Below are 9,508 nucleotides of genomic sequence, written 5' to 3'. Positions count from 1 at the left end.
CCTTAGATGGATTGAAGCAGGGTGATGCACTCTCGAATCTACTGTTCAATATAGCGCTCCTGGGAGCGATCAGGAGAGCTGGTATGCAAAGCGGTACCATTATCACAAGATCGCATATGCTCCTGGGATTTGCGGACGTTATCGCTATTATCGGGATTGATCGCCGTGCTGTGGAAGAGGCTTTTGTGCCTTTTAAGAGGGAGACAGCGAGGATTGGACTCACGATCAATACCAGCTAAACAAAGGCTGGCAATCAACATGGGTTCATTAGTGGTAGTGGTAGCGAAATGGTTGCTGGATGGTGAAAAATTAGAAGTGGTGGAAGAATTTGTGTATCTTGGAACATTAGTGACGTGCGATAATGATGTTACCCGCGATGTGAAAAGGCGTATTGCAGCTGCAAATAGGGATTATTACGGGCTTCGTAACCAGTTCCGTAGTCTGCAAACGAAAACAAAACTCGCGCTGTATACTACTCTGATTCTTCCGGTGGCTTTATACGGCCATGGAACATGGACGTTGAAGGAGGCTGATCGGAGAGCTTTCGGTGTGGTTGAGCGTAAAGTGCTGCGGACAATACTTGCATAAAATATGCTTTTACAAAACTACTAAAAACTAAATTCTGGACGGAGCTATTATTACATTATCAAGCCTATTGCATAGATCTGTTTAAGAGCTTTGTAACGATATATAAATATGTTAGTTTTGAGACGAAAACATGGCAAAGCTGTCCGTTTTCCCAAAAAACGTAAAAATATCATTTCTAGGAGGGGCTAGTTTGAACGCCCCCACCCCTCCCTAAAAAATCTAAAAAATAAAAACCGTGCTGATTATAGAAATATAGGTTATAAGCTGTGTATTCATCACATTTTACTCGCCCAAATCGAAAATTGGCCTTTTGGTAGTTTTGGCCACACCTTTATATGGGGCTGTCCTATTGTGCTTAGCTAGGAAAGTCACCCGGCAATCCGGCCGCGTACAGGCCTGTTAGACACGCTCGGGAAGCTCCTTTAGAGAATCATCCTCAATAGGCTGACGAAATCTACAGAGGGAGAGCGTGGATTATCAAATATGCAGTTTGTATTCCGTAAAGCAGTATCGACGGTGGATGCAATTCGAACAGTCCTCGATTATGCTAAGAAGGCGTCCAAGCAGAAGAGACGAGGAGATCGGTACTGCCGGTGGTGTCACAGTTATTTTCAGGGTAGTGTTCCGATTTACGACACGAACGAAGGACTATCGATGCGCGTTACAGCGGGTGTTCCCCAGGGCTCCATACTCGGTCCAACTCTTTGGAACGGGATGTATGACGGAGTATTGACTTTGCAGCTACCCAGGAAAATCGTGGGTTTTGCAGACGACGTGATACTAGCGGTGATGGGCGAAACACTTGACGAAGTGAAGGTGTTTGTGATGGAGACGATAGCCATGATCGAGCGCTGGATGAACGGTGTTAAGCTGCAGATAGCTCACCACAAAACGCAGGTGCTATTTTTCAGCAATTGCAAAGCGATCCAGCGGATAGAGATCGTCGTCGGAGGCCATGCGATTGCTTCGAAGCGATCACTGAAGCACTTGGGAGTGATGATCGACGATCGGCTAAGTTTCAACAGCCACGTCGTTCGATGGCAAGATGGCAGCAGGAGTGGGACAGTACGGAGAAAGGGAGGTGGGCCGACCGGCTCATCCCAAACCTGTCGGTGTGGATGAACAGAAAGCATGGTGAAGTAAACTTTCACCTGACGTAGTTTCTGTCGGATGCTGCCGGAAGTACTTACATCGGTTTGAACATACTAATTCACCGTTAAGTCCAGAGTGTGAGAATGTTGAAAAGACGTGGTATTCGATTGCCCGAGGTTTGCAGAAGTACGTAGAGGAATGCCTGCCCTACGGGCGGACAACATCGCGGAGAAGGTCAATAATTTGACTGATACAAACATTCTTTTTATATCCGATAGGTATTTGAACGTCCGAAAGGGGGAGGGAAGGTGCAGTGGTTTGGGGGTTTTGGTCTGTAATATGGAATTGAGGGAAAATCAAAAAAGTCTAATATTGAATTATTTTATGGAAAATTTGAAATTGTAAAATGAAAAATTGCATAAAAACTTATCATTGCGATTTATGAATACGACAATCAGTTAGTCATTCCTAATAATCTTACTTTCTCTACGCTTTTACTGTTTTACATGAAAAACTTCACATTCTGTCCACCCTCGTGCATTTGCGTGGATCTGCTTCGTCACGGATTTTAACCAGACTTTTATGATTTTAAATGATCTCGTTATAATTTCTACCGTTCATCGGAAGTCGTCACCCTCCTACTGCCGGCGACTTCTCGTGGGATTTGCGGTGAAAGAGATAGGATCAATTCTCTGCCCGGTCTATAGGAAGCGTAACAGATTGGATGAGCAAGTGCGAATATGACCCCTCAATCGGCAAACCATGACCGTCCTCTGTCCTCGGCATCGCAACTGTCCTGTTTGGGAAATATGCGAGCTGTTGTCGGAGTTGGTCACGCGTAATAATCTAAATTATGTTTTTTGACTACTGCCACATCGTCGTCGGCTTCCTCCCCTTCAAATGCTCATTCATCCGCCGGATTTTAGCATACAGCGGATCACAACAGGATAACGATGATAGATGTACAAAACTCCAGCAACCCCAATCCAATCCCGAATCGGAAAACAGACACACTTTGCTATGCTTTTTAAAGCGATGCCGGCAGAAGAGTACATTCGAGCCAAATAATTAAATTAGATTCGCTAAAGATGGATCGTCAGACAGCACAGATTAGATAGAAATTGAATGTGACAGCAGATTTGTTCTGTCCGTCGGCCGGGTCTTTTCGCCTTGCTCGGAAATCTTCACCATATTGCGAGTGAAGTGGTTGGTTCTCAGGATTATCGTTGATGCGGCGCGGATTTGATTTTTCTATTCGGGTTGCGGATGGTTAGTGTAGTTTTTTTGCAATATATATCTCAGATTTTTTTTTATTAATTATGATCTACTTTCGGGGATGAATTGAACTGCTTATTTTTATAATTGAACATAACCGATGAAGTTCTGATCTGATGTAAAAATAATTCAATTAAATATCTCTTGACAGAGACTGAAGAATGTCATTCAAAATCAATGCAACCCTTTGAGCATTGATTGCAAACAAATCAATCAAATTCAAAACACTTCTGTGGTTTTACTTTGTAGTCAATGATTTCAATTTCCTTGGACAACAGGCAGTAAGGCCGATAAAAGCCGTTATTCAGAAATCACGTAGGCAATTCAAGCAGAGCTGCAATAGTCGTTAGTATGCTTTTGACTTTTTCGTGTTTATTTGAATCGCACTTCAATATAAAGTTGAGTGTATTACATTCTCGTTCAGCAGAAGTAACAGCTCGTATCCCACCTAACTTTTTCAAACAATATTAACCCTAAGTGCATCTTGAATGGAGTTACCTCGTTCGTCGTATATGTTTTGAAGGGGTTTCCCGCTATTCCATGAAGTGATGAAATGTACTGAAAATAATTAGACCTGTAATTTTTTGATTCGCCCTTAGGGTAGCTTATGATTAAATGAACCGATCTGCAACCTTTATTTCTGAATGATAAGACTATTAATCCAACATTTTAGGAAAAAATGCATAAATGATCAAAATATCTGGTTGTATGCTTTTTAGATTGCCCGACTATATTGTTCTATTAGAAAATCATTCAGTGATTTTTAGTGGGATATCTTTTCTTATTGTCGTGTATGTAATGAAACTTTACAGATACGTAATTCGACCTCAACAGTAAAGCTTTCCAGTGATGACTCGCTGTCTCTCTGAAAAATCACTTAAATAAGTCTAAAATTCATAAGTGCAGCCCAATAGGGTTGTGACGTAAGACTACGTAGCTATGGTATTTGTTGTAAAGTGAGCCTGAAAAAAGCATTCGCATTTATTGTTACATTGATAGATAAAGTAGGACGCATGTCTTATTTCATAGTAAATATAAAAAATATTTTCAAATCACAATAAAAAAATAAAAAATGATAACGAATTTGAAATTCAATCGTAAAAGGGGCCCTCCTTATTCTAGTGGTAAGATGCGTGGCTATAAAGCAACACCATGCTGAGGGTGGCAGGGTTCGATTCCCGATGCCGGTCTAGGCAATTTTCGGTTTGGAAATTGTCTCGACTTCCCTGGGGATAAACGTATCATCGTTTTAGCCTCATAATAAACGAAGGAAAAAATGGTAACTTGGCTTAGAAACCTCGTGGTTATTAACTGTGGAAGTGCTAAATGAATACTATAAGCTGCGAGATGACTCTGTCCCAGTGTGGGGATGTAATGCCAATAAGAAGAACAAGAAGTCATTTGAAATTCCAGCAATAAGAAGATTCAATCTCAGTAGGCTGACAGGGAATTCTACACTGAAAACCAAAACTACCCAAAAGTGAGTTGTTTCCACTCAAAACTATAGTTTATGCCAATAACCCAAATTTGAGTAGAATGACTTTTCTGGCACTAGGTAGTTTGCCTTTAATCACATGTAAACAAAAGGTCGTGAGCTCGACCCCCAGAGATGTGAGATTTTGCGAGTAGCCATTTCCTATAATATTGTTGAGTTCAGAAGTTCTCAAACTTTTTGGATAAGCGAACCAATTGACAAAATCCCATATTTCTGGCGAACCAATAGGTACCCAATGGATTGATCTGAAGAATTGGATAAAAATGAGTTTGCATTAGAAAATCTTTTTTCTTATTGGCATTACATCCCCCACTATGACAGAGCCGCTTCGCAGCTTAGTGTTTATTGAGCACTTCCATAGTTATTACCTGTGAGGTTTCTAACCCATGTTACCATTTTTGCATTCGTATATCATGAGGCTAACACGATGATACTTTTATGCCCAGGGGAGTCGAGACAATTTCCAAACCAAAAATTGCCTAGACCGGCACCGGGAATCAAACCCAGCACCCACAGCATGATCTTGCTTTGTAAGGAGGGCTTCTTTGAATTGAACAAATCGCACCATTCAAATCATTAAGATTGGATTTGGATTGAATTTGGATTGGATTTGGATTCGAATTGGATTTGAATTGGATTTGGATTGTATTGAATTTGGATTTGGATTGGATTTTGATTGAATTTGGATTGGATTTGGATTGGATTTGGATTTGGATTGGATTTGGATTTGGATTGGATTTGGATTGGATTTGGATTGGATTTGGATTGGATTTGGATTGGATTTGGATTTGGATTGGATTTGGATTTGGATTGGATTTGGATTGGATTTGGATTGGGATTGGTTTGGATTGGATTTGGAATGGTTTGGATTGGTTTGGATTGGTTTGGATTGGTTTGGGATTAGATTTGGATTGGTTTGGATTGGTTTGGATTGGTTTGGTTGGTTTGGATTGGTTTGGATTGGTTTGGATTGGTTTGGATTGGTTTGGATTGGTTTGGATTGGTTTGGATTGGTTTGGTTGGTTTGGATTGGTTTGGATTGGTTTGGATTGGTTTGGATTGGTTTGGATTGGTTGGATTGGTTTGGTTGGTTTGGATTGGTTTGGATTGGTTTGGATTGGTTTGGATTGGTTTGGATTGGTTTGGATTGGTTTGGATTGGTTTGGATTGGTTTGGATTGGTTTGGATTGGTTTGGTTGGTTTGGATTGGTTAGGTTGGTTTGGATTGGTTTGGTTGGTTTGGATTGGATTGGTTTGGTTGGTTTGGTTGGTTTGGATTGGTTTGGTTGGTTTGGATTGGTTTGGATTGGTTTGGATTGGTTTGGATTGGTTTGGTTGGTTTGGTTGGTTTGGATTGGTTGGATTAGTTTGGATTGGTTTGGTTGGTTTGGATTGGTTTGGTTGGTTTGGTTGGTTTGGTTGGATTGGTTTGGATTGGTTTGGATTGGTTTGGATTGGTTTGGTTGGTTTGGATTGGTTTGGATTGGTTTGGATTGGTTTGGTTTGGATTGGTTTGGATTGGTTTGGATTGGTTTGGATTGGTTTGGATTGGTTTGGATTGGTTTGGTTGGTTTGGATTGGTTTGGATTGGTTTGGATTGGTTTGGATTGGTTTGGATTGGTTTGGATTGGTTTGGTTGGTTTGGATTGGTTTGGTTGGTTTGGTTGGTTTGGATTGGTTTGGATTGGTTTGGATTGGTTTGGTTGGTTTGGATTGGTTTGGATTGGTTTGGTTGGTTTGGATTGGTTTGGATTGGTTTGGATTGGTTTGGTTGGTTTGGATTGGTTTGGATTGGTTTGGTTGGTTTGGATTGGTTTGGATTGGTTTGGATTGGATTGGTTTGGTTGGTTTGGATTGGTTTGGATTGGTTTGGATTGGTTTGGGTTGGTTTGGATTGGTTGGATTGGATTTGGATTGGTTTGGATTGGTTTGGTTGGTTTGGATTGGTTGGATTGGTTTGGTTGGTTTGGATTGGTTTGGATTGGTTTGGATTGTGTTTGGTTGTGTTTGGATTGGTTTGGATTGGTTTGGATTGGTTTGGATTGGATTTGGATTGGTTTGGATTGGTTTGGATTGGTTTGGATTGGTTTGGATTGGTTTGGATTGGTTTGGATTGGTTTGGATTGGTTTGGATTGGTTTGGATTGGTTTGGATTGGTTTGGATTGGTTTGGTTGGTTTGGATTGGATCTGGATTGGTTTGGATTGGTTTGGATGGGTTTGGTTGGGTTGGATTGGTTTGGATTGGTTTGGGTTGGTTTGGATTGGATATGGATTGGTTTGGATTGGTTTGGTTTGGTTTGGATTGGTTTGGATTGGTTTGGATTGGTTTGGTTGGTTTGGATTGGTTTGGATTGGTTTGGATTGGTTTGGATTGGTTTGGATTGGATTTGGATTGGTTTGGATTGGTTTGGATTGGTTTGGATTGGTTTGGTTGGTTTGGATTGGTTTGGATTGGTTTGGATTGGTTTGGATTGGTTTGGATTGGTTTGGATTGGTTTGGATTGGTTGGTTTGGATTGGTTTGGATTGGTTTGGATTGGATTTGGATTGGTTTGGATTGGTTTGGTTGGTTTGGATTGTGTTTGGATTGGTTTGGATTGGTTTGGATTGGTTTGGATTGGTTTGGATTGGTTTGGATTGGTTTGGATTGGTTTGGATTGGTTTGGATTGGTTTGGATTGGTTTGGATTGAATTTGGATTGTGTTTGGATTGGTTTGGATTGGTTTGGATTGGTTTGGATTGGTTTGGTTGGTTTGGATTGGATGTGGATTGGTTTGGATTGGTTTGGATTGGTTTGGTTTGGTTGGTTTGGATTGGGTTTGGTTGGTTTGGATTGGTTTGGAGTGGTTTGGATTGGATATGGATTGGTTTGGATTGGTTTGGATTGGTTTGGATTGGTTTGGATTGGTTTGGATTGGTTTGGATTGGTTTGGATTGGTTTGGATTGGTTTGGATTGGTTTGGATTGGTTTGGATTGGTTTGGATTGGTTTGGATTGGTTTGGATTGGTTTGGATTGGTTTGGATTGGTTTGGATTGGTTTGGATTGGTTTGGTTGGTTGGATTGGTTTGGATTGGTTTGGATTGGTTTGGATTGGTTTGGATTGGTTTGGATTGGTTTGGATTGGTTTGGTTGGTTTGGATTGGTTTGGATTGGTTTGGATTGGTTTGGATTGGTTTGGATTGGTTTGGTTGGTTTGGATTGGTTTGGTTGGTTTGGTTGGTTTGGATTGGTTTGGATTGGTTGGTTGGTTTGGATTGGTTTGGATTGGTTTGGTTGGTTTGGTTGGTTTGGTTGGTTTGGATTGGTTTGGATTGGTTTGGATTGGTTTGGTTGGTTTGGATTGGTTTGGATTGGTTTGGATTGGTTTGGATTGGTTTGGATTGGTTTGGATTGGTTTGGATTGGTTTGGATTGGTTTGGTTGGATTTGGATTGGTTTGGATTGGTTTGGATTGGTTTGGATTGGTTTGGATTGGTTTGGATTGGTTTGGATTGGTTTGGATTGGTTTGGATTGGTTTGGATTGGTTTGGTTGGTTTGGATTGGTTTGGATTGGTTTGGATTGGTTGGATTGGTTTGGATTGGTTTGGTTGGTTTGGATTGGTTTGGATTGGTTTGGATTGGTTTGGATTGGTTGGATTGGTTTGGATTGGTTTGGATTGGATTTGGATTGGTTTGGTTGGTTTGGTTGGTTTGGATTGGTTTGGATTGGTTTGGATTGGTTTGGTTGGTTTGGATTGGGTTTGGATTGGTTTGGATTGGTTTGGATTGGTTTGGATTGGTTTGGATTGGTTTGGATTGGTTTGGTTGGTTTGGATTGGTTTGGATTGGTTTGGTTGGTTTGGATTGGTTTGGATTGGTTTGGTTGGTTTGGATTGGTTTGATTGGTTTGGATTGGTTTGGATTGGTTTGGATTGGTTTGGATTGGTTTGGATTGGTTTGGATTGGTTTGGATTGGTTTGGTTGGATTTGATTGGTTGGATTGGTTTGGATTGGTTTGGATTGGTTTGGATTGGTTTGGATTGGATTTGGATTGGATTTGGATTGGATTTGGATTGGATTGAATTGGATTTGGATTGTATTGGATTGGATTTGGATTGGATTTGGATTGGATTTGGATTGGATTTGGATTGGATTTGGATTGGATTTGGATTGGATTTGGATTGGATTTGGATTGGATTTGGATTGGATTTGGATTGTATTTGGATTGTATTTGGATTGGATTTGGATTGGATTTGGATTGGATTTGGATTGGATTTGGATTGGATTTGGATTGGATTTGGATTGGATTTTCTTGAGAAACGAGAATTCCTGAAGGAATCAACTGAGGAAATCCTGTAGAAACTTCCAGAGGAATTCTTGGAGGAACTTTCGGAAGAATTACTGGAGGAACTTCCGGAGGAACTTTCGAAGGAACTTCGGGAGGAACTTCCGGAGGAATTACTGGAGGAACTTCTGGTGGAATTCCCAGAGAAATTTCCGGAGGCATTCATGAAGGAACTCTCGGAGGAATTCCAGAAGGAACTCCCGGAGGAATTCCTGTAGGAACTTCCGCAGGAATTTCTGGTGGAACTTCCTTAGGATTTTCTGGAGGAACTTCCGGAGGAATTGCTGAAGGAACTTCCGGAGGAATTCCTGGAGGACTTTCAGGAGGAATTCCTGGAGAAACATCGGGATGAGTACCTGGAAGAAATTCGGGAGGTATTCTTGGAGGAGCTTTCGGAGGAATTTCTGGAGGAAGTTCTGAAGGAATTCCTGGAGGACTTTCCGGGGATGTTTTTGGGGATAATTCTGGAGGAACTTCTGGAGTAACATCCGGAGGAATTCCTCGAGGAATTTTCGGAGGATTTCCTGAAGGAACTTCCGGAGGAATTCCTGGAGGAACTTCTGGAGGAATTCCTGGAGGAACTTCCGGAGGAATTCTTGGAGGAAGTTCCGGAGGAATTCCTAAAGAAACTTCCAGAAGAATTCCTAAAGGAACTTCCGGAGGAACTTCTGGAGGAGCTTCCGGAGGAACTTCAGGAGGAATTCCTGGTGAAAATTCCGGAGGAATTCCTAG

At 41.3% G+C, this 9,508-nt stretch overlaps 1 pseudogene; it reads left to right on the top strand.

Annotated features, from left to right (window-relative positions):
- The first annotated feature begins 1,071 nt into the window (after positions 1-1,071).
- The window catches only part of LOC134209209 (uncharacterized), a 51,658-nt pseudogene continuing 43,221 nt past the window's right edge, over positions 1,072-9,508 (top strand).

Source organism: Armigeres subalbatus, chromosome 2 (assembly GCF_024139115.2).
Source record: "Armigeres subalbatus isolate Guangzhou_Male chromosome 2, GZ_Asu_2, whole genome shotgun sequence".
Classification (NCBI taxonomy): Eukaryota; Metazoa; Arthropoda; class Insecta; order Diptera; family Culicidae; genus Armigeres; species Armigeres subalbatus.
This window is presented reverse-complemented; position numbering and strand designations above follow the sequence as displayed.